General features: G+C 41.1%; 2 long non-coding RNA genes across 4 annotated transcripts; both read right to left on the reverse strand.

The window, feature by feature from the left end:
• Nucleotides 1-230: 230 nt before the first annotated feature.
• On the reverse strand, nucleotides 231-20,412 carry LOC135277220 (uncharacterized). Of its 3 annotated transcripts, none has more exons than XR_010344795.1 (6): nucleotides 19,353-20,412; nucleotides 13,903-14,003; nucleotides 12,272-12,307; nucleotides 9,456-9,581; nucleotides 6,948-7,873; nucleotides 231-2,659 (listed from the first exon to the last, which is right to left on the reverse strand). It is a non-coding gene; the product is annotated as an uncharacterized LOC135277220 (long non-coding RNA). The 3 variants fall into 3 exon arrangements; XR_010344794.1 differs by having other exon boundaries at nucleotides 231-761; nucleotides 2,497-2,659; nucleotides 6,948-9,581; XR_010344793.1 differs by having other exon boundaries at nucleotides 6,948-9,581.
• A 55-nt stretch (nucleotides 20,413-20,467) lies between these two features.
• Nucleotides 20,468-22,774, reverse strand: LOC135277221 (uncharacterized). Its single transcript, XR_010344796.1, has 3 exons — nucleotides 21,901-22,774; nucleotides 21,699-21,761; nucleotides 20,468-20,940 (listed from the first exon to the last, which is right to left on the reverse strand). It is a non-coding gene; the product is annotated as an uncharacterized LOC135277221 (long non-coding RNA).
• Nucleotides 22,775-26,470: the final 3,696 nt, after the last annotated feature.

The raw sequence follows: 26,470 nt of genomic DNA on the forward strand, positions 1-26,470 counted from the left end.
GTTCCTCTCCATCTTGGGTATGGAGTGAGCCTCTCCCAGGCTCACTCAGGGGCTTTTTACGGACTTCCACAGTTATGACTGGACTTACTTGGCCTTTTTAACTGCAATGTCTGAATAGTAAAATGAGAAGGAAAAGTCTCAGGAAATTGCTGCCCCTTTGACCTGGGTCCTACAATGACATATGACGGAAGTCAACCAAAATATGACTTTTAGCCTGAAGTGGAACCACTGCAGCCCATCTCTAGATGTATGAATAAAACCTTAGTTTATGTCGGCCACTGAAATGACTTTGGGGTTGTTTTATATGCAATATTAGCATCCCCAAAACCAACAAATAGAGAAAATCTCCATGCAAATAAGTAAAACAGTTAAAATTTTAATATTCAAAAACTGGGTTAATATTTTACAATAGTTTATTATACATATTCACTCAGGAATAGTTGAATTCATGAACTGATCTCATAAACAGCATTAATAAAGATGGAACAATATTGAAAAATGTTTTCATGTCAATGAGTTTTCATTTCATATTTTTTCCTTTTTGAAGTCTGAGTTATTATATTTGTTCACTTGTGCTAATACCATCAAATATAGCTAGATAATTTTCATTAAAATATCAGATTTACAAAATGGTGCCCTAGGAATGCCATCAGGACTCAGTGGAACAAGAAGGGCAGGTAGCACCTGGCACCCACTGTTCATGCCACCATCACCCAGCTTCACAGTGTGGTTATTTGAAGAAGTCTCCGCTGTATGAAAATCTAACAACAACAACAACAGAAACAATGACAATAACAACAATAAACATTAAAAAAAAAAATTCTAATTTTGCTGGTATGCTCATTTCTCTCTTTAAGATAAGATGGCATTAGTATGCCAAATGCCGATGGAATCCATGCTGATGGCCCTTCTCATAACGGCAACATCGTGATGCAAGTCTTTGTATTCACACGGCCGTGACATAGCCCAGGAAAGTCAAAGATAAAATGGGTACAATTTTTAAAAGGGCTCCAACATTTTGTAAAAGGCATCATTGATGAGAAGCCACACACACAGATTCCTTTAGAGGGTTCCCTTGCAGCTGCTTTGCCTGAGGTTTACACTGCCAGGTTCTGAGGATGCAACTCCCTGCCCATTCACTAAGGTAGTCTCCTTTAAGAGCTATGAAAAGACTGCCAGAGCCAAGAGGAACTTACTTTATAATTTTAAAATTGGGCTCATTGCCTGACGATACTGTCACATAAAAAATAAAATAGGGCTCCTAAAGATTTTAAGAGTATTGTGACAAGCTTGTAACAATATTAGCTGTTACCTGTGCACTTGTTCCTTCAACATAATCAACATACACTTGTGCCGAACAATCAACTTACTCAGCGGCTTAAATTCTACCCAATCCTTAGCAGTTACTACACACTCCAAGCAGATTTAATGAGGCAGGTGTGTGCTGGGCTGTTTTGGAACATCCAAGAAGTCTAATGACTGAAGCACCAAAAGGTGCTACTGTACTTGCACATTGTGGTAGATAAATGTATTATTCCAAAGTACACCAAGACACCAGAGACAGTGCCAATTTTAAATGTCTATTTCAGTTGTAATTTTCCTGTATACTCACCAAGAGTCATAAGGCATAAATCTTATGTTGTCCCATGAAGCCATTTTCATTAAAACCCATGTCCTTCCTACACCTAGTACTTGAAACACTGGCACCTTATACAGTCTAAGCACAAGTCTCTCAGCCACTACTGCTTTGTCTAACAAACTCCTGGGACTGCACCGAGATATACAGAATAGACAAGGACACAAAACTGCAAACTGCTTAAGTAAAAGACAGTCAAGAGCGGTAAGTGCATTGTCTACTTAGATATAATTAGGAATACATCTGCATTTATTCACGAATGTTATGTGAACAGGTAGAGATTAAAAACAAAACCCATTAAGAACAGATTAAATTTAATTAAAAATATTCTGAATTGTGGTCAAAGCAGTAAGAATATCAATAATTTTTTAAAATATAGATCCTTGGCCGGGTGCAGTGGCTCATCCCTGTAATCCCAGCACTTTGGGCGGCCAAGGCGGGCAGATCTCCTGAGGTCAGGAGTTCGAGACCAGCCTGACCAACATAGAGAAATCCTGTCTCTAATAAGAATACAAAATATCCGGGCATGGTGGTGCATGCACATAATCCCAGCTACTTGGGAGGCAAAGGTAGGGGAATCGCTTGGACCCAGGATGTGGAGGTTGCAATGAGCTGAGATCACGCCATTGCACTCCAGCCTGGGCAACAAGAGCAAAACTCCTTCCATTAAAATAATAATAATAATAATAATGATTCTTACATAAAGCATAAAAGACAACAAATATGATGCCAAAGAAATAAGCACTTTGGTCTGTGAATTTTAAGGCTTTCATTTTCCTAATCACTACTTAATATGATTTGTCACACATGTTGGCTTTTGCGGCCGATGGAAACTCCACTAAGTGACTTCATAGCCTTACCTTCAATTTCTGTGCTTTATCTTTGTGGAGAAAATAAAATATAAAACACACGTCATGGTCGTATGCCAAGGCACGCAGGTCAAAGTAATATTTCACATAAACGCTGGTGGACACATGAATATTAAACTCAAGTAGCTCCAAAAAACACTGCTCCATCTTATCCCTGGGGGAGGAGAAACACAATAAAGCCAGCGCAGGGCAATTTTAGTCAAGTGGGTTATCTTTAAAAATATCATTCTGAGCTACTAGGAGGCTCCAAATTCTGTTTTGAAACAAATAAAGGCCGCCTGGTCGGGTCCTTACACTAATATCCAAACAAGACACAGCTGCTTGGGGTCTCCTCGGCATCCCAGAACCCCAAGTTTGGGATGAGGGATAGGTTGAGGCCTCTTCTGCACTCCTCCTGCTGACCCGGGGCTTATTCTTCACAGTTCCCTTAGGGCAGCTGCACAACTCAGACTCCACGCTCATTCACAAACCCCGCAATCGCAATCAGATGACAGGAACGATGGGTACCATTTACTAGCTCTGAAGAAGCTCCACGCATGTTTACCAGGACGATAACAGGAAGGGACTTACTGAAGTAGAGAAGCACCAACGGGAAGATGGGGCACATCACCATGGCAACAAATGGACCCACGGAGACCCACCCTATTACCTCGGGGGAGGAAAAGCTCTAAGGCTACAAGGAGGATTCGTCCCAAATAAATACATAAGTAAGATCCATTCCATGGCAAAAAGAATCCCCCTCCCTCTGCTCCAGCACACGAGGCGATGTCAAGGACACATAAGGCAGGTTTCTACTCACCTTAATATTATGAAGAGACTGAGGAAGAATAACATTTACAATTTGAAAGGCAGAATGTCAAGGATGGACATTTTGGCTCAACTAAACTCATTTTCTAATGTGATTTATAGTAGGGCCCTGGCCTTAACACAGGCAGTGCTGCTCTTGAGTTGGGAATGCAACCCTGAAGAACTCAGCATCTGTCACCCCTGGACAGAACAGAATGTGGGGAAGTTGGATGCAATGGGAGAAGAAAGGACTGGGAGCCATCCTCTGCGTCATGGTCATCCAGCCGCCCTCACCAAGGCTAAATTAATAGGTACACAGAGTCATTCCGGCTGCTTTCAGAGTAACCCCTGTAATCAGCTAATTGATTCAAAATGATCAACATCTGAACAATACATTTGGTTTCTTGGTTTCAAAGTTTTAACATTTTACCCACTGGCTAAGTCAACAAATGCTTGAAAGCGGGGGGCAGTTAGACTACAAGCCAAGATGTGGGGATCTCATTTGCTGAACTTAAAACCCAACTGAACCTACTTCCAAAATTAATTTCCTGTTCACATGTCCATAAGTCTATAGAAATGGAAATCAAACAATATTTGAATAGACAGCTAATCAGGACCTGACTTACTATCAGAATTAAAGGCACTTCTCAGAATTAACATATCTATTAATAGAGGTTTAACTGCTGAAGAAAAGAATTCTGTGTACAGACTATGCATCTTCTAGGATTTCTGGTTTTTTAAAAGGCTAGATGATTGAATAGCATACCCTTTATGACACAGCATTTCTAATAGTGGCTACTCAGTTTTACTCTCTAGTAAGAAAATATATTCTAGGGAGACACATAGATGTTGGAAAGTTTTAAGAAAAATCTGATGGACAGCAGTTTTTTTATCTATTCAATTGACACTCAAAATGGGATCATTGCAAACAGTCAACAGCAGTGGGGTGAGACACATGGCTATTAAACGCTTGGACGTAATGCTTTTCGGCTTCCCAAGATCATACACAGAAGCAGCCTGTTTGGAGCACAGCTGCTGGTGTTTCTCATTCACACACAAACAGCTCTGTTTGGAGCTGGCCTTCTCGGAGCTGGCCTCTGCCTCCAAGCTCCTGGAGCTCAATTCTGTGGAAAACTGCACATATCCTCGCATGTTCTCTGTTCTTGTGACTAGAAATCAGAGCCCCAGCCAGCTTAGCTGCAGGTTTTGAGAAGAATTCAGCTGCCAAAATGGCAGAACTAAGTGTTCGTGAATACAAATTTGAAACCACCTTTGCAAAAACTGTAACTGAGAAAATTATGACAGTGAAAGAGGGCTGATCTGACTTCATCTCACTTCTAACCTCCAAGCTGTCCTTGTTCGTTCCTACACAGAGGCCAAACTAACTTTAGAAGGAACTTAGTTTGTACTTTAACTTTGAAACAAAGATGGTAACAACCCTTTCCCAAAACAAACCCCTTTCCCACCTGGGGACTACATAGATGACCTTTCCAGAACTAATAAATTAGCCACACGATTAGAAATTTTGGCTTAGAAGTCATGAGGCTGAAGGCTGCAACAATCTGAACCTCCCCACATTGCTCCTGGGAATAACATCACTACTGTAAAACCTAAAATCAGTGCTTGAGATCTTTTGCAGACCCTGTACTGGGATCAGGTGGCACCACCCCAACAAATAAACGTGGCTCATCTGGTTCTGTGGCCCCCACCCAGGAGCCAACTCAATGCAGGAGGACAGCTTCAACTCCCTATGATTTCATCGCTGACCTGGCCAATCAGCACTCCCCGCTTTCTGACCCCCTACTCACCAAATTACTCTTTTAAAAAACCATCCCAGAGTTTTCAGAGAGACTAATTTGAGTAATAGTAATCTGGTCTCCCGTACAGCTGTCTCTGCATGAATTCAACTCTTTCTCTATTGCAATTATCCTGTATTGATAAATCAGCTCTGGCTAGGCAGCAGGCAAGGAGAAATCAGGCAGTCACAAATCTTGCTTCCTTTCAGGGACAGGTTGCAAATGGATGACTACGATTAAACTCACTTTAGCATTTGCAACTTTCTAAGTACTTCCATTTGTTTCAAATTCATTTGCTGTCACGCTCTTTGCTAAAATGGCTACCACAAATATCACAATGATCACTTGGTTTATACTATTAGCAAAGTGGTGGTAAAAATGTTTTTTTGTTTGTCTGTTTCTTAGAGAGAGTCTGGCTCCATCACCCAGGACTGGAGTGCAGTCACGTGATCACAGCTCACTACAGCCTAAACTTACCAGGCTCAGGCAATTCTCCCACGTCAGACTCCCAAGTAGCTGGGACTACTACAGGCACCTGCCAACACACTTGGCTAATTTTTTAAACAATTGTTTGTATGGACAGGCTTCACTGTGCTGCCCAGCAGGTCTGAACTACTGTGCTCAAGTGATCCACTCACCTCGGCCTCCTGAAGGGCTGAGATTACAGGCATGAGCCACTGAGCTCAGGCACCAAGTGGTTATTTTTGAATGCAGATATATACACACTGCAGTATATCTACAATATACACTATATCTTCAATTGTAGACATACACCGAGGTGATTCTGAGTAACAGTCCTATCTGGAGTCATGGGCAAAGATCACAAAACTAACTTGTGCCACTGCCTGGCATCATCTTTTCTGCTGCTGCTCAATGTAAACAAGAGCTGCTCCCTCGTCTTGCACCAGATGCAGCCGACACAGCTGTCCTCACTGTGCAGCAGGCACCCAGGGCGGCTGTGCTGGAAATGCCCCCCCGCTCACCCTGCCTGCCTGCTTCAGGGCCCTTCACTTCACAGCAGTCCTAAGGCCAAATTGGAAGGGAACCCTGGGGAAGCTGTGTTTCAGCGTCACGTTGGCGCATCTGGGAGGAACCCCATGACCCCGCAAGGCTCCCTGCACTCTCATAAACAACTACTGGCCCCCAGCCTGCTTCTGTGAATGTCTGACTACCCAGGGAGCCTGTGAATGTGGTGGGCATGGGGTGATGCTCCAGAAATGCTTCTCAAACTGCGGGAGGTGAACGCGGAAGCTTCTAACTCATCAGACCGATTTCCAAACACATGCAACGTTCCCCGTGGGGAGGAGCCAGGGCATAGAAATCTGCAGCTATTTAACATGATATCTCAAGGTTCGTATAAAAACAGATCTTCAGATTAAAGGGGGAGACAAGGACCAGCTAAAGCAAATACACAATGGGTGATTTAGGTTAAAGCTCTAACTTCTGCATAGTCCAGAGGCCTTAAGACCTTAACAGTGGCCAACTACTTCAAAGGCCAGATGTTTGCCCCTGAAAAGGTGACTGAAACTGGCGGGCAGCTTCTAAAAAGCTGTACAGATATTTACTGTACTGTGTCATTCTGACAGCACACTTGTAACAGGTTTGCCAAAAAACAATCAGAAAAACACTTTTCAGTTTATCAGCCAGTTATTACAACAATAACACATCAAGACCTACCCATTAATGGTGGAAAATATAAACTGTTATACTAAAGCTGGACAGATTGAAGCCTGTGGTCTTACGCCTATTTCCTTTATCTGCACAATGAAACCTATAAAGATATTTCTTACAGTGATAACTTGGAGAGCAAATGAGGCATGGAAACTGATGACAAAGTTTGCCAAAACCTTAGAAACTTACATTGTCTGAACTGCAACATCCTTGGGATTCTGGCTGGCATCCACATTCCAGGGACAATGATTTTTCCAAATCTTGGCGGCCAGAAGCGTGGCTCCAAGGACAATTTGTTTCCAATTAGTAGGACAAAGATCGATGTTAGCATTGGTCAAAAGGCGTTCGATGTACACCTGCAAAATAGAGCACTTGTCTTTGATTTCAGTTCTGTTTCAGTGTGGTGATAAGGACATTTAAGAACGAAAGACTTCTTCTGGTTTTGGCCAGAAAGTGCGTGCCTTTTACTCTTATGTTCTGCAGAACTTAGCTCAGACAAAGCGAGAGGCCGAGTCACAGTCATAGTCAGATACCTCTGCAGCATACTCTGCCCAGAGAAATTTCCATGCCAATCTCATTCACAGGGAGGTGAGCATGAAGAAAGGCACCTTCAGCACCTTCACACTCATGAAAGGCAGCACAAACACAGGCCTCGTGCAGATTAAGGTTGTTCAGGAAACACTACAGCGCCATCCGCCTGCAGCGTCACGCCTGGCTGGCAGGCAGATAGGAATTTCACAGGTGTGCCATGCTCGAATGTGTAGCACCCAAGTCATGCTGAGAACACTGCTGTCTTCTCCTTTTCACAACAACTAACCACTCTTGGGACACAGGCTTAGGAACTGCGGGTCATGAGTGCTTCCCAGTGCCTGCTGGGCAGACAGCATGGCAAGGGCAGGTCTCTGTTGCTGAGAAACAGTCCCTGTATTCAGTGCCCTGATGAGGAACGCATGTGAATGAATGGAGAGTCCTGCTCACAGCCCCTCTTTTCCATGTCTCCACAATCACTTCACGAAAACTTATTTCTTGCCCTACAGTATCTGCATTCAGTCAATTCTGTGGGTTTGAAGGCAGAGAGAGCTGCCGGCCTCTGTATCCTTGGGGTGCCTCGAAACCTGTCAAGCAGTTTGTGAGATCATCTCAGAAAGTATTCTCTATCTACCCAATCTCTATCCTATAAAGAACTGGGTGAGGGACCAGCTAAGTGAAGGTTACAGAGATGAGCTGTGAGGTGTTGCCACCTCAGAGGCTGCTCTGTAGAAGAGTATGACTCTATGCTACTTGAAGTCTTCGTATCAAGGTGAAAGAAAAACAGTTCATTTTAAGAGAGTTCATTTATTGTCTGAACATTATCAGATTGGCGGCTCAGATCTGGCAATGTTCTCCAAAGTCAACTGTGTTTTCCAAATCACATGGCCCTTGAACATGAAATGTTCTTGTGAGAGATGCTGCTCCCTTTCTCCAAAACTCTGCACTGTCGGGTATCCAAGGAATAACCCTCCCTCCCAGGGTTCAAATCCACAGGACTCATTAGAGAGCACTGGAACAGCACTGGTGAGCCCTCAACTTCCTGTCACCTTTACTGGTAAGCCAGTGACCTGCTGACACTCATTGATACCACTTGCCCTCCTGGGTCAGTGAGAAAGTTCCTCTTTTAACATCGACTCTTCTACCAGCATGATGGATCCTATCCCACTTTTGCAGAACACTGTTCCCCAAATCACCTCTTTTTGAAGACTTTCTCCCTCTCTGCCAGAGATTTCCCCAATACAAATGTCTTGCCTGTTCCCATCCTGCTCCTCCCAGTTCCCCCAGGACATCCTCTCATTTGCTCACAGTGTCATGCCCTGGTGCCAGCTCCTCACCTCCCATCTCTCCTTAACCACCCCCCACCCCCATCACTCACCTGAGACTCCTCTTGCTGAGGTCCCTGGAGCCTTCACACCCACAAACCAGAGCCCTTCACCGCAAGGCTCCACTCCCCAACCTGGCCCTAATCTTGTCCAGGGAATTGCCATTGGCCTAGCTCCTGGGGACTAATACTTACATGTGAGTCACCCTCCTCCAATCCATGTGCGATCCCTCTATGGCTACCTTCACTGGTAGGCTGACTGCATCAGATTCTGGGCCGCCATGTGTCACGGCTCACCTGTAACAGCCTAGTTGCTTCTTAGTCCTCTTCTCTGCCCCAACCCTCCTCCCAGCTATGGTCTACTCTCCCCAAAGCAGTTGGGATAACCTCTAAATTAAGAACACTGAACTCCCCTGCTCAAGATCTACCATTAGTCCCCGCTTCAAACTGAAATAAAACCTTAACTTCATCCTCTGCTCTGCAAGCCAAAGGGCCCTGTGAGCTACGGCACCGCCTGTGCGGCCTCATCTCTTCCATTCTTTCCTTCATTTCTCTCACAGGCGGGCTCCCTGCTGTCTCTTCCTAGACCTACATTGGAATCTGTTGAGGGAGAAACCAGAAGTCTCTCTTGCTGCTTTTAGTAGCAATTACTCTGTGATAAGAAAAGCAATGGCATCATTTTAAAACCTGATGATGATTAAACTCTAAGATGTGTATTTACTTTGCTTGCATAGGTTTCTCTTAAAAGATCTGATGATAACTTTAGGAACTGACTTTTATTTAGGGCCATATGCTGTGTAGGAGACCAGTTATTAAAGATGCTTTACAGATAAGAAATAGCTTACCAATGCTACGATCACACATTGAGTATTTAGTTTTGGTTCTATGTGTATAAAAAGATGAAATAAATAATCAAAAATGCATTTGCATGTGGGATCATCCTCAAAGGAATTCCCTGGAATCTTTTCTTGCTGAAAGAAGAAAAAAGGCAATATAAATATTCATTCAAGAAAACTTCTTAAGTACTCTTAAGATGGGAATGCTCAAATTTGTGCCCACGTGTCCCTTACAATAATTTTGCTGGGATAAAATGTCTTTTAGTTTTAAAAATATAAACAGTAGGATCTTAAAATACTTCTGGTTTTCTGTAAACATAGGTGCTAAGGTGGCCTTGTGGCTATCATATGCCTGAAGAAGGAAGTTTTTAAGTTTTTATAGCATTTAACAAATTTAAATTTAAATTGCTTTCTAATTCTATTCACAGTTTGTGTATATTTGTTAGGACTACTTACACATATTTTTATTGTTTGCTGCTATAAAATATTATCTTTTAAAATGACACATTTTGTTATTTGGATGGTATGTTTATTCCCCTTAGCACACAAATTAAACAAAGCTGTAAGTCAGCTGTTACTCCAGTGTGTCCAATTTACAACACTCCTTACATAAGATGATTAGACACAACTTAGTGAAGACTTCATGGTGGATAATTTTGACTTCATCATGAAATAAACACAACCCTATAAGACATAAACAGAACCTCAGAGAAAGTGATACTTAATGAAAATGGATGTATTGGCTCATCAAAAATAGCCAGAGATCTATTCGCATATCTATAAAAGAAGAATGTGCATTTAAGAAATTAATTCAGGAATTGTTAATATCTTAGTAAACTATCGGCTGGGGGTAGGGCATGGAGGGTGGAGGGAGATACTTCTCATCTGCTTTGGTAAAATTTGTTCACCAAAGCAGTTGTTGCTAATTTTCCTCCTGGTCCTGGCCTTCAGAGGGTTTCTTGACCTCTTTTTCATCAGCACATCACATTCTGAACTGGGAAGTCTTTCCTACATTGATGAGCCAGACTTGCCTTTAAATACTGACTCCCGCTAACAGGCAATGGTAATAAGCTGTATCTATTTTTACTCCTCTAGCCTCACAGTGGAACACAAGAACATTTTAGAACGCACTAGTTGTTGACAATAAATATTTTAGAACTTTTTAGAATCAATTAAGAGTTCCCAAATCTTTCTTTATTATACTTTGTGTTTGCTGATGTAATTTGAGTTACAGACTTAATTGCCTTTTTATTTTAAAAGAGGCCAGTCTTTAATGAACTTTAAAAACTAACACATTATGTGATCATTTAGGAAACCAGTGGTTCTCCCAATGTGGTTTGTGGACCCCTGAGATTCCCTAGGAGACCCACGATGTCAAAACTGGTTGTTGTTGTTCTTATTGTTGTTGTTGTTATAGGTTTTGCTCTTTCACCCAGGATGGAGCACAGTGGTACACACCTGACTCACTGCAGGCTTGACTCCGTGGGCTCAAGCAATCCTCCTGCCTCAGCCTCCCAGGTAGCTGGGACAAAATGTCCACACCACCATGCCCAGCTGATCTTTGTTTTTTGATAGATGGGGTCTTGCCACATTGCCCAGGCTGGTCTCAAACACCTGATTCAAAGTAATTCTTCCATCTTAGCCTCCCAAAGTGCTGGGATTCCAGGTGTCAACCACCATGTATGGCCCAAACTGTTCTTACAAGAATACTAATTCAACCTGAGAAGCTGATTGAAAAGAAAACATACAATTTATTACTTTTTAAAAGTATTAAGACATTGATTGCTTTCTCCCTGTTCAACATTTGTAATGACTGTTTAAAAGCAAAAGTGGGTAAAACTGATGGTTTCTCAGTATGAATAAGGGCAGTGGTACCAAATTATACCAGTATTCATTCCACTCTTCACTGCCCCTTGCAGTTTTTATTAAAGTAGCATGTTTCAATGAAGAATGTCCTTGATGAAACAGTAAAAATTAATGGTGTTATTAAATCTTGACCTCTCTTTTTAGTATTCTAAGTAGAAAGTTCACATAAAGTGCTTCTGCATACTGAACTACGGTCATGTTAAAGAAAAGCACTTGTGATTAAATTGTGAGCTGGACAAGCCAATTTTTCACAGAACACCATTTTTATCTGAAAGTATGACTGACTATTATCCATAAAATTAAGTCAAGTGAGTCTGTCATTTCAAGGAAAATAACAAGTATTTGTCCATAATAAAGCTAAAACTTTCAAGCTAAAAATCAGGACTTTGAAAACTTATACCTACTACTGTGAGCTTGACAGCATCTCCATGTTTGAAGACATTTTTATAATGGTGGTGATACTAATGACAGTGAGATGTGACACTATAAATAAACCAAGTAGCCAATGTGTAATATTGTAAAAGCCAGTAAGGGGAAAGATCCATTTATTGTACAAGATCAGTGACTATTAGTGAACGAATTCATTGATATGTACAATCCTGCTATAACTATTTTAATCAGTTAGCACTTCTGGAGTTTTGGTGGGGTTAAAGAATACCCACAGTTACCTGGAAGCTTTAAAAATACACCTTTTCCTACTACATATTTGCATGAGGCTAGGGCATCTTTTTACTGCTTCTTTACAAATAAATTGCAAACAAAGACATAAACAAATACACTTTGGAACCCTTAATAATTTAAAAGAGTCTTATGGACCAAAAAACCCACAGATGATTCACGGTAACACTGTAAAATAAGCACTCTACAGCTTATAATGTCTAGAGTTATGACCTGACAGCATGTTTCATATGACACAAAGTGATGAGCTGGAATAACAAGACAGGTTTCAAAGAGCTCACCTGTGCTTTATGATGTAATATATTGCCAAAGCGATGCTGTGGAGGGAAAAAAAAAATTGTAAGAACTGATTTTATCATTTGTTAGGCCTGAAACTATATTTCTAACGGGGAGGGAGGGAACCCTCTCAGTGGCCCTGAAATCCTCTATTCTAAACAGTACCATAGGAGCACGTTCCTTTTGTTTTAGTCCTCTGGTTTTACAGCAAAAATAGGAGAACCAAAATGCCAGGCAATATGCTGTTAGAAGACTTGTGTCTGCAGATGGTTATTATGTATAAATAATGATGTAGTTTCCCTGTCATTTGCTCTTCTGCCCATAGAACCTTTCATTCTGTGCAAGTTACTTATATCTATATGTACATATGCTTACATTTAGGACAGACAGCAGTGTTTCTCTTTTTAAGTTGCTAGGCCCTGCATTTCGGCTGATTTAGTTCACCATCACCTACTCACCCATTTGTCATTATTTCCCTAAAAGCATAGAATGAATGTGCTTTATACCAAATAAAGTAATTTAAAATCACCTATGCATGATTAGCAGAAAATTTATTAGTAAATATTATAAACTTGTAAAATTTAGACTACGCTGGAAGAAAAAGCAGGACTTTGACTTGTTTTAACAAGGGTAAGCTTAAAAACTACTTTTGAATTGCACAGCGAAACATTAGGATCTTTTGAAATAAGAAGAAGCCAGGGACTCTAGCCAAAGAAGGGTGGCTTTTTACTTAGGACTGAGTACGAACATTAGGTGATGACACCAGAGAGGTCAAAGCTCAGGGCTTTAGACACAGGCAGAGTCCAGTTCTTGCTGAAACACAATTGGATCTCAAGTATTGTTATACATGAGAGAGGAAAGTCACATTATTATGAGTATAAACTGACATTTTTCATTAAAGCAGAAGTTACTGACAAGTTAGCTTAAAAACTACTACATTAGAGACAAAATTAAGCTTGTAACTTGGTCATGTTTATAGACTGGGAAGTCAAGTTAGGGATAAGGAGATTAACATTCTGAGGTACCGCTTGTCAAACTGTTTTCTGAAAATCAACACTCATAAGCGAAGGAGATGTTAATCTGGACATCTCCATTGGAGCTGGCTTTTTAAACCAACTTGAACTCATCTTTCAAGGGCGTTTAGAAGGGCATCTCTGATCGTGGCCTATGAAGTGCTGGTGCATGATGAGAAATTTTAAATACAGATACACTATGGTGCCATGGAGGACAAACTGTTCCTTCTTCCAAGAGTAGTTTCCAAAGTAGTGCCCATTATCTTAGGCTTATGGCCCATAAAGAACTAATAATTTTTCCTAGAAACATCCAATAAAAAGCACCTCTCCTGTCCATTAGGTTCAATACTGTCATAACATAAATGCATCAAATAAATAGCCATGCTTTTGCTGAGATTGCTTATTTGCTAACTGGCTTTCCCTTTTACCACGCAGTGTCTAAGATTAAAAGAGAAACAGAAAATTCGTATTAGGTCCTGAAAAATCCATATATCATTGACATCAACTTCTTCAACTGCTTGCTGAAAAGGGCAACCAAATGGCTGAAATAACAGCGGATGGCTGGGATGCTTTTAGCATACGGGGGTCTGTCACTTGGCCCTTGGCAGCCTCGTTGTACTCACCTTTCTAGTATGTGGCTGAGATTGGGCTTGCTGAGTGTGCTGTTATCTAGCAATATGGTGGAACACGAGCTGTATTTTCTATCAAGATGTCACGGAGGTATCTGAAGAAGAAGGAAGATAGAGAAAAATATCACAGTAGGCTGAACTTAACAAAAGTGTGGGTTTTTCCCCTTCGTCAAAATGTCAAACAATAGCATTAAGGTATTTTTTATACCCCATGACCTGCCTGAGTGTGGTATCACGTGCAGCTCTATGGGAAACTCATTGGAGGTTCTTAACTTTCACAGATGATGTTTGAGAAATGGGTTATAAAATGCTGTCTTTGATATGACACTGATCATCAAACCTGCCAAGCCTCTATGATAAATTCCCTTTATAAATAATGGGAAACATTTTAAATGGGATTTCACATTTTTTTCTTATGCAGTAAAAAGCACTGAGATTTTCTATTTCTGTTATTCATTAACTGCAACAAAATGTCATACATTAAATAATATTGACACGAGAGCATTTGATTGCAGTAAATGAAGACCTAATACTACATTTACTAAGTTACTAATCCTAAGTGTGTGAATTCAAGAGACAGTGCGATGGAACCAGCGTGTTAGAGTCAGAGACTGTGTGTGCCAGAGCTGCTCAGTCACCAAACAAGTGAGGGGCCGTACATATCCCTGGGCCTGTCTCCCTGTGGGAGGATGGAAAAAGTACTGCTTTAAGACTCTCTCACATCCAAAAATCAGATGATGAAAACAACTTTGGGAATTTCACTTTCACTTCACGTTTACATAAGACTGCTATTACACTACTCAAATGAGAACTTCTGACAATACTCTGCATTCATTTCAAAAGTTAATTGATTTCATTCTTTAAGTTATTTGATGCACATTATGGCACATTCCTGCCTCACTCGTGCTGCTCTCTGTCTGGAATATTGATTCCTTTCCCCCTTGTCCCAGCAAGCTTGACCTCATCCACCTTCTGGGATCCCTTTGCCTGCAGCCACACCACAAAACATTTCTGGTTTTGTGTACCCATCAGTCTAATTCACCGTGTGTTACATGATACAATTGCCTGCAGAGCATCCCCCTCATGAGGAAGTGAGCCTTTCCAGGGGAGGGAGGACCCCTTCTCTCCTACCTGCAGCTGCTGAGCACAGAAGGTGGGAGAAATTAAGGAGTTCAATAAGAACTTGACAAATATTTAAATCAGTTACAATTTGGAAAGTAAATCTTCCTACAGATACCAATCAGTGAAAATTCATCCACAGTGCTATCAGAGATATGACAGTGAACTTTTGAGCCCTGTAGAAAATAAACTATCTCTAAAACACTTTCAAATTATCTATTCATTTGTTGAGAGTGCAATAGTCAATACGGAAACTGCCTCAACTATGTTAAGTAAGTGTTCCTCCTGGCCAGGTGAGGTGGTTTACTCCTGTAATCCCAGCACTTTGGGAGGCTGAGGTGAGTGGATCACACAGTCAGGAGTTCAAGACCAGCCTGGACAAGATGGTGAAACCCCATCTCTACTAAAAGTACAAAAATTAGCCAGGCGTGGTATTGGGTGGCTGTAATCCCAGCTATTCAGGAGGCTAAGGCAGAGAATTGCTTGAATCCCAGAGGCAGAGGTTGCAGTGAGCTGAGACTGTGCCACTGCACTCCAGCCTGGGTGACAGAGCAGGACTCCATCTCAAATTAAATAAAAAAAAGAAAGTGAGAGAGAGAGAGAGAGAGAAAGAAAGTGCTCTTCCTTAAAAATAGTCCCAGTGGCCAAATGCCAGTCACCAAATTGTTGAAAAGATCAACAGCATTATTTAGAATCACAAAATACTCATTATTTTAACTGGAAAAAAAACTAACTCAGATGAGCCTTGCTTCCTCCTCTTAATATGCTTGTTTGCATCATGTTATCGCACTCTTCCATCAGGGTCCCTCACAAACACATTAGAGACAGAACAGGTTTGGATCTACTACTAATGAGCTAGTATGAACAAAAAGGCAGGGTAGGGAGAAGATCTAGTGGTTGTTTATAAAACTACACTGCATTTAAACATTGCCAGTAGCCAATAATCAGAAATATCCATAGAGTCCAACAGCATTTTGCTGCTTCAGATGCTTTTTACTGCAAATTCACTTATTTCTTAACCAAAATCCAAGATGTTTTTGAACAATATTACTATTTGATGGACCAAATTACCCTTCAAGACAGAAATGTTTTAACTCTAGCTAAACTCTTATGTTTCTTAAGCTATTCTGTTATAGTTTACATTAACAGTGTATGTGTGTCAATGAATATACTTTTATTGTCTCAAAAACAAATATGGCATAAAAAATAAAAATGGACTCATTCAGACACTTTCATTCAAAGGGAAAGCAGGTATCCCTTAAGATCACTACTATTAGGGGTAATGCAGCGTAATACTTTAACATAACAAAAGTCCATTCTGAGGAAAATTCCATATATGAGAATAAAAATAACAGGAAAAAAGCATCAAAACACAGACTAGTAGGTACAGCTTTAGGTGATATCTGTCCCCATTTTTTTTTATTTAAAATTTCCTATCACTCACTGTGACCTTCACCTCCAAGTTCAAGCAATTCTCCTAGCTCAGCCTCTCGTGTAGGTGGGACTAAAGGCATGTGCCACCACGCCTGGCTAGTTTTTGTATTTTTAGTAGACAGGAGGTGAGGTTTCACCATGTTGGCCAGGCTGGTCTTGAACTCCTGGCCTCAAGAGATCCACCTGCCTCAGCCTCCCAAAGTGCTGGGGTTACAGGCATGAGCCACCACACTCGGCCCTCAAGATCACTTTTTTCCCCCCACTTTTTTACAAGACATGCTTTAGATGTTTTTAAAATAAGTAATGACTTTTAGCTATTTGAAAATTTCCAATACTTTGTGCACTAACAAATCAGCTCCATCTATGTTGCACAGCAATGGGACCACATGGCAGGTATGGAGTTTGAATAGAATTATTACACAACGCCTGAGTGGAAAAGTGTAATATGCTTATTATAGGTGTAACTAGAAAATTGTCTGAATTAATGTCATAATTATGTTCAATTTAAACTTAGATTTACACTTACATATAGGTTCTAAATTTGAGTTAAATATGATGGATTGACCACAAATTTATTTTCTCTTCCTTCTGAAATCTCATGAGAGTTAGTTATAAAATAAACATTATACACAGGACCAGGAGACAGGATTGACAGCAGATGATTCTGAGTCAATGTTGCAAGGTGACAAGCAGATAGAGCAGTGGTAACTGACATGAAAGCACAACCCTGGTGCCCACAGGGAGTGACTTGAACAGAAACAAGCAATCCTGTGTATTTTGAAGAACCCAACACAGTCTCCAAAATCAGAGCACATGGTCATGGTACCTGGGAAGGTAGGGTGAAACATACAACAGAGCCGGCAAGGTCAATAGTCAATCTGTGGTTAGAACCCCAGGTCCACCTGTCCTCCCATCTTACAAGGAATGTGGATGTGTATTCTCTGGATATATTATACCTGAAGGTTTCTGAGCTCAGACCTACCAGGGCTGAAACATGGGAAATGGGAGTAAATGGCACACACAAAGTGAAACTCCACCTTGCTTCCCAACCCTGCTTCTGGAAAGCCAATAGCCATGCTTGCACTGCCCAGGCGGAAAACTGGGAGGTCCTTCTGGGAAGAAAACTGAATCATGGCAAAGAAAATACCCTCACTCCCTCATATGATACACTGATGTCCCTCAAAGGAAAAGCTGCCCCAACATCCAAATCCCTACAGTGAGACCCCTCAGTTGAAAAAAGGTACTGCTTTCAATGCGAGAAAGCCAAAGACCACCACACATTTGAAGAAAGCCTCCAATGGGATCAAACAACAAGATCAAAACAACAAGAAAAAGGAATTCCTGGGACCAGTAAAAATTCAGGAGCAAAACTTTTTTTAAAATCTTAAAACACTCTTAAGGAGATTTTTAAAAATTCAATAGAACAGTTAGCGTGGACAGTCAAAGAATCTCTAAGAAACAGAACAAAAGACAAACTGGAGAATCGGAGGTGAGGAAATTACAGATCAATGCAGAAATACTGGTCTAAGAGGTCCAACATCTGAATCATTCGACTAAAATAATAATAATAAAACTGAGAACACAGAAAAATTCTCTAAATTTTACTGTAGACTTAATGGCCACAGTAGAATAAAAGGTGCCTACCAAGCTCTGTGATACAATTTCAGAATCTTAGGGATAGAGAAGGTCCCACAAACTAGACAGATGGAAACATTGATTACATATGACATATCACACAATGTTAATACTTTCAAAAACAGTATAATAAAAATGCAATAGAAAAATGTCTTCAAGCCATGACATTTAGTTTTCACTCCAGAATTTTATACTCTACATCAAAGGAAGGATTTTAAGAAAGCCCAGATCTCTAAACATGTGTGTCCATGAGCCTTTCCTCAGAAACTGCGCTCCAGCACCACTGGGGAGTAACACAAGGCAGAGGGCAATGCACAGTCTAGGACTCAGGGACCCAACAGTAGTGGTCCCAGAAGATTTCGGAGAGAGCTCCCAGGCCAACAGGCACAGGGCAGCCTAGGAAAACACAGTCTATCCTGAGGAGGATAATGAAAGGCCAAGGAAACTTGCTTCAAGACGAAAACATGGAATGTATTTTTTTAGTAGATAAAACATATTTTTGATAGGCATGTGACAAATGTTACAACTCTTGGGGAAGAATAGTTGTTAGAGAGCCAAAGGAATATAGTCAGAAAATCAATTCCACACACACACACACAAATGAAGGATGTGAAAACAAAGAGACCAGTCGGAGGCTAATGGTCGCATTTGGCTTCATGAGCCATCATGGGCTAGGAAAAGGGAGGTTATCTGGGAGAAGTGCAGAAGTGTTCAGGTTTCAGAAATATTTAAGAGAAAGAATGAAGGATGTACAAGGAGGAGGCACACTCAGAACATTATATGACTCAGCAGTGAATAATATGTGCATAGTCGTAATCATGTAAATATCAATTCATGATTTAATTAAAAATGTGTTACAGGTGGAAGAAACAGGGAGGGAAATAAGGTCACAGTGGAGTGAGGATGCTATGCTTTCAGCTGCTATGACAGGGAGTCAGCAGAAAGTGTTGAAAATGGACTCAGCTATTTTCAATTTTATGTGATTTTAAAAGAGTAAATATTTAAGGCAGATCTTTATATCACAACCAAATTATTTAAATTTAACTTAAATGTCAGACAGCATGAAAAATGGGCACAGTAAGTTAAAGACTTTCCTGCATAAATCTGACACTTAGGAAAATAGAAAAGGGTTAGAAAATCCACCAAAAAAGGATCATGCTAACAGCACTGGGTCCCTGTTACATTTCTAAGGAATCATGACAGATAGACTTTTAATTTAAACAATTAATTTCTTAACTTTTCAAAAGCTTACTCACAGAATATAGGCAAAAGCTTCTCCTCTTTCCTTGCACTAAAAATAAAAATATAACCAATCAATTCTGGTATAATAAAATACCATAGAATAAAAGTAATTGCTAATCATCTGATCATCACTATATAAAACAAGATCAATCTGATTATCACTATATAAAAATAAATCAACTTTAAAAAATTTTTAAATTTAAACAAAATTTAACATTTAAATAATCTGGCATGATGAATCTCATAATGTAAAATTTAAAAGCACAGTTTTACTTTTTGACCTAACACATATTCTATTACATTCAAATGAAAGAATCCCCATGTACATAAGGAAAGGCAAAACAAATTAGGTTAGGAAATGTGTGTGCCCTCCAAATCTCATGTTGAAATATAATCCCCAGTGTTGGAGGGGGGAAGTCTTTGGATCACGGGGGCAGATCCCTCATGAATACCTTAGCGCCATCCCCTTGGTGATGAGTGAGTTCCTGTTCTGAGTTCATGCGTGATCTTCTTGGGGTTTTGTTGTTGTTACTGTTGTTGTTCTGAGACGGGGTCTCACTCTGATGCTCAGGCTGGAGTACAGCGGTGTGATTATGGTTCACCACAGCCTTAACCTCCTAGGCCCAAGTGATCCTCCCACCTTCCCCTCTAGAGTAGCTGGGGCTGCAGGCATGTACCACCACATCTGGCTAATTTTTAAATTTTTCATAGAGACAGGGTCTCACTATGTTGGCCCAAGGTGGTCTCAAACTCCAGGATCAAGTGATCTGCCCGTCTCAGCACCCCAAAGTGCTGGGATTGCAAGTGTCAGCCACTGCACCTGGCCTGATCTGCTTATTTAAAAGCCTGCAGCACCTCCCTCTCTCTCTTGCTCCTTTTCTTACCATGTGGAAGATGACTTCTTCACCTTCCACCACAATCATTAGCTTCTTGAGGCCCTTGCCAGAAGCACATGCTAGCACCACACCTCCTGTACAGCCTGTAGAACTGTGAGCCAATAAAGCCTCTTTTCTTTATAAATTATCCCATCTCAAGTATTCCTTCATAAAAATGCCAAAATGTGGGGGGGACAGATGAGAAATTTAGCTAATAAAAACGTTTATTATATTTCTGAACCCCTATGCAGCACTGTTTTGTTTTCTGATTCTACATTTACACATAACTTACTTTCATTACCAGGATCTAACAGCTGACAGCTCTAAGAACCAGTTTCTGGCCAGGAGTCAATCTGGAGATGCACTAGAATAAGCATCCCTAATGACTTCTCGGTCATCTGTTCATACATTACTGAAAAAATAAATGGGTCTTTACTCAACTGAAAAGTAGCCTATCGTAAACTTCGATGTCAAAATGAGTGTGCCAACCTAACTGAACAGGGTACCCTCAGCACACACAATCATTTTGTTCTAAAAAAGGTCCAAAGAACAAAAGCTCCAAAGAGGGACTTGGGCCACACTTTCTTCCCTACAATGCCTCCTCCTTTCAAGTTGAACTGGTCCCATTGACACACATTTCTCACCACTGACGTGACGGGGCAGGGGATCGGTTTTCTTCTACTTCCATACACTCTATGTGTGAGAAGCCCATGGCTCTTGGAAGAAACTGAAAAATATAACAATCCTAACCAGAAATTACTAGCTCAAGTCAGACAAAGTCCACACAAACTATGAAAATGCAGTTAAAATTAACTGAAAAACATGGTGTGTGGCTTTTTTGAAAATAAAGTAAGATAACAGAACATTATGAAATATAAGCAACAGTACAGAAAAATCCTACCCTTCTAATTCTCATCCTAAAACAGGCAGGATTTGGAAACTTGACACTAGTTTCACACACTAAGGCTAATATGGAAAACAGCACAGGGTATGTTACATTTCTATTACATTCCAATCAAAAAGGTCTAGCATTGACTTGGATGTGACAGTGGTTAGAGCACTGTGAAAAAAGAGGCCAAAATCACAGATCCAATCTAGAACAATGGATTCTTTTGATTTGCTCAAGTGAAATCCAAGCTGTGGCCTAAATCCTTTCAGTCATTATTAAAACACACCCTTTAGAGCAAGGGAAAAATGGCAAAGACATAGGAAGAAAAAGGCATAAATCCCTGACTACTAAACTACATCATGTGGCCAATTAATTGTGTTGGTAAAAATGTCACCAAATCTGTAAACACAAAGTCTGTATGTTTCCAAAAACGTGACAACTGAAGGAAATCACATCACATATGAAAAGAAGACAAGTAAATCTATGAAAAGTTGAACATTTTTAATTCATATCTGAGTTTCTCTAAATACTTTCTGTAATACACAAGACAGAAAATGTTTCGGTTTTCCCTGAAGGCAGAAACAACATTGTGTCACCACCACTCAGTTGATACTTTCTCAGGAAGAGTGTGCTTGCCCTTGGATGGTCAGAAGCAATATCTGTAGAGGAAGAAGTGGAAACAATGTCACAAGTGAGGTGAGTAAAAAAGATTCTTTTTAAAGCTACATAACCATTTTAATCACTTTTAACAGTCTTGAGAAGAGCTTTTAGTAGTAAATGTCAAGAAAATAAGGCCACCAATGTCCCAATTCTACTGGAGAATGCAAAAATCACAGAATCTCTCCATGCATGTGGAATAAAACCAGGCTGGGGCTGGGACTTCTTTTTCAAACTTGCACCTAAATAAACGGATGCAACTTTTAGATGAATCACATATAGGCCCTCCTCCCTCCACTTATCAAATATAACCACCTTCCTCTAGGCTGCTATTACCAGCACATTTCAGGGAAAGTCTCAAGCAGTAAGAGATGCTGTGGCCAATTACTGTGGTCAGACACCGGCTCAATATTTCAAGTGTCTTCAAACAAAGAGCTGTTTTGGGCAAAAACAGTTTTTTAAACAGACAAAGTCTCACTCTGTTGCCCAGGCTGGAGTGGTGCAATGGTGAGATGGAGCCAGCATAACTCACTGAAGGCTCAAACTCCTGGGCTCAAGAGATTCTCTTGCAGCTGGGACTGTGGGTGCAAGCCACCACACCTGGCTAATTTTTAACCATTTTTTTCTAGAGACAGGGTCAAATGAGACATACCTGTAAATGTGTTATAAATTCCAAAAAATGATATGAAGAGTCTATTTTGGGCCCTCATCCAACACTACCCATCTGCTACCTGGTGCGTGAAAGCACTCAGAGGCTTACCTTACACCACCAAACAAACAAAAGCTTTCACAAGCACTTGCATGCTTTGTGTATAAAGGCACAATTCATTCATATACTATCTTTGTTCATTCTTTCACCATTTTTGAATATTCTGAGAGAACAATACCTTTCAGCTACAAAGTCACATTCATCATGAAGCTTAATTATTCTAACATTTAAATAAATTAAGAGGCCAACCAAAGTAAACAGAAGAGCTGTAAGACACTTCCTCTACAGCAATGAAATCTGTAGCATACATTTTATATTTGGAAAACTTAGCTTTCCGCCAGCCTGGGGTTGAGAAAGGGGCCAGAACTGGGCAATGGGGTAGGGAGGAGGAAAGAAACCATGAGATGCAGCAGGGAAAAAGAATGAAGGGTGGGGGCAGGCATGAGGCAGGGCCAGTCCTCCTGCCTGGTGCATAGGCCTGGGAAAGCTGGCTAGGGGCAGGAGGGAGGAGCCCGAGGCTGTGGATGCCTCTGGGGTGAGGGGAGGGGTGAGAACTGATATCAGTGTCAGCCAGAGGCATGCCTGAGGGCAAACAGTATCATTCATTGCCTTACATTTGGGCATCTCCCGGTTGCTGATGTGCTGCAGGTCAGGGCCATCCGCAGCTCCCAAATCCCATAGGGCAGGCTTCACAGCAGTAGGGTCTGGCGCTTCCACCACCTCCCCCTCAATGATGTTACAGCTGCAGATCGGTTCTGCCCAGTGCACCCTGTGCTGCTTCTGCTTGGGTCTGGCATTGGGGAGCGCCAAGATCCCTCTGCCCAGCCTCTGCTCCTCTCTGCCTTGGTCTGCACTTATGCTTGACACTGCCTCATAGATGTCACTGCTGCCAGACACCTGCCCACACAACCAACTCGGGCCAAAAATGGGTCTGGAACGGGTGTTGGACATGTTCTTTCTGTCTTGGCCTGCACCTTTGCTTGCCACCGCCTCACTGATGTCAGAGCTGAAGGACAGATCCTCAGACCGCCTACGCCGATCTCGCCTGCGCCTGACTTTGGGGCGCAAGCAACAGCTCAGCGTGTTCCCCATGGGGCACCTTGGCTCCTCTCCAGCAACTTGGACCTTCCTTTGCCTCCCAGTCTGCAGAGTTCAGCACTTCACCTCTTTCAAACACAGGCACGCTGGCAGGGCCAGCCCCTGGCTACGGGGCTGCACCCCACTAACAGCTCACTCCCCGCCTCAGCTGCCTCCCCTAAGATGACTGGTCTGAAGGGAACCTGCTTGATTTAAAATGGGTCTAGATACAACAAGCCTGAGAGCGGAGATTTCGGAGAAGACAGTACACACGGACTTCCTCCTTCCACTGTTTGCTACCAACTGAAGGAGGTTGCCCTACCAACCACCAGAGTTCCAACCTGGTGCCCAGGAACCAATCAGAGTCTCCTCCAACCTGGTGCCCAGGAACCAATCAGAGGCGTCCCCACCCCCATTGTGATGTGGAAGCCCAGGCACGTGGCTCACCAGGCCCCACCCTGTTGGCAGCCCCGCCCCCACCCTGCTGGCTGCTGGGAGCTTTCAGGTTTCTCCACTGTGATGACGTTCCTAGAGATCATCACCTTACAATGAATTATACTAAAATTACTGTAACCACATCTGCTTCATGCCTTATCTGCTATCCAAAGAACTCCCTTTCCCCGTGTCCTCTGAGTTCTTACAAACTAGAAAGAAGAGAGAGTAAATTTCTGCAGTTGCTTTCAGAGAAAGCATTGAAATGAACTAAGTGTACTCTGTGATGTCAACTTATATTTTCAATACATATATAGATTCAATATATATTTATTCAGTTTACATTTTTTTAAAATTACCACACATATTCAATCAAACAGGAGTAGTGAGGGAAATTTCCTAAAATTTATATGTTAAGTACATCACATTTTTCTAATTATCACTTGGATAGAGCAACTTCTTAGAATCTATGGTTTCAACAAATGAAAAGGCTTATGTAAAAGAAAACTGGGCCGGCCGGGGTGGTTCAATCCTGTAACTCCAGCACTTTGGGAGGCTGAGGTGAGTGGATGATGAGGTCAGAAGATCAAGATCATCCTGGCTTACACGATAAAACTCTGTCTCTATTAAAAATACAAAAAATTCACCAGGCGTGTAGCACACGCCTGCTGTCCCAGCTACTCAGGAAGGCTGAGGCAAGAGAATTGCTTGAAACCAGGAGGCGGAGGTTGCAGTGAGCAGAGATCGCGCCATTGCACTCCAGCCTGGGTAACAAGAGCGAAACTCCGTCTCAAAAACAAACAAACAAAAAAAAAAGGTATCTCAGTAAAATAAGGCACTCTGGCTTTACTTTCTATAAACAGTTTCATCAAACACTGACTGTTAGATCAGAAATCAATGTGTTCTGTCTAACTTGTCTCTGTTATCTCCAGAATCAATTTTTCTTATCTTCAATTAGTCTTAGTGTGATATGTAACAGAATCAAATGTTTCTCACTAGTATCTCAAAAGCATGTTTCTTTTTTGATTTTTTTTTTTTTTTCATAGAACCCAGGTCTTGCTCTGTTGCCTAAGCTGCTCTCAAACTCCTGGCCTCAAGCAATCCTCCTGCCTCAGCCTCCCAAAGTGTTGGGATTATGGGCGTGAGCCACCACACCAAGCCTGAAAATCTGCTTCTTAAGGAGTAATGTAGAATACATAACATCCTTAAATATGCCACAGTCTTCTCCAACTAAGCCAAATTGTTTAAAAGTTCTATAATATTTAAGATTCAGGATACTATATTTCAACCTCCCCTAGAAACAATGTATTAAATCTTAGAATGCATGTGCCACAACCTCACTTTTACGACAAATAGTGAAATATTTCATGAGCTTGGTAGAATAACTTGAAATAAAGTGGTAAATTAAAAAAAATTAAAATATATATCCTGCATTTTATTCAATTATCTATGTCAAAAATAGTAACCTAGACTAAGATATCCAATTCAATTAGTAGATGTTTCAAGCCACAAGATTTAACAATAAACAACATTGGGTCTAGGTAACAATCCCCAGCTGGTTCAGGAAGCTCTAGCCCTGTGTGGTACTATGGTATAAAGATAGTGTCTCTTTTCACTGTCAGAGAGGGATGGCCTATCCCTGAATGTAGGATGGAGTCGGTCTCACTGCACCTTGATGACCCATCATATTTACCACGTTACATTTCTTTCCTAAGTTAAATACACCTTTTTGGGAGAAGACAGAGCACTACACGATATTAAATACTAACCAAATAATCATACAAAGAAAAACACAGAGAAATCATAAAAACATTCAACTGCTGAAACACAGCAACATTAAGCCAGTTCAGTTTTCTTTTCCCAATGCTTGCAACACCCCGAATCCATCGTCTTATGAAAACATGGGAAACAACACGTAGTATGACATGGGGAAGTTACATGTCAACACCATGGAAAACAGTTTTAGAGCTCAACGTTAATGTCCAACAGGTATTAGCCTAGTAGCCAGTAGTTATTTTCCCTGATCCTCTCCCTCCTTCCGATCTCCACCCTCCAGTAGGGCCCAGGGTGTGTTTTTCCCCTATATGTGTTCACATCATTTAGCTCCCACTTATAATTGAGAACATGTGGTGTTTGGTTTTCTGTTTCTGTGTTAGTTTGCTAAGGATAAAGACCTTCAGCTCCATTTAGGTTTTTGCAAAGAACAAAATATTATTCTTTTTCCTAACTGCATACTATTCCATGATGTAAATATACCAAATATTCTTTATTCAGTCTACACTGATAGGCATTTAGATTGATTCCATCTTTGCTACTGTGAATAGTGCTGTAATGAATATACACGTGCATGTGTCTTTATGACAGAATGATCTATATTCCTTTGGGTATATACCCAGTAATGTGATTCCTAAGTTCAATGGTAGTTCTGCTTTTAGGTCTTTGAGAAATTGTCACACAGTTTCCATCAATGGTTGAACTAATTTATCCTCCCAC

Source organism: Aotus nancymaae, unplaced genomic scaffold (assembly GCF_030222135.1).
Source record: "Aotus nancymaae isolate 86718 unplaced genomic scaffold, 86718_ANA_hifiasm-v0.15.2.pri h1tg000030l, whole genome shotgun sequence".
Lineage (NCBI taxonomy): Eukaryota > Metazoa > Chordata > Mammalia > Primates > Aotidae > Aotus > Aotus nancymaae.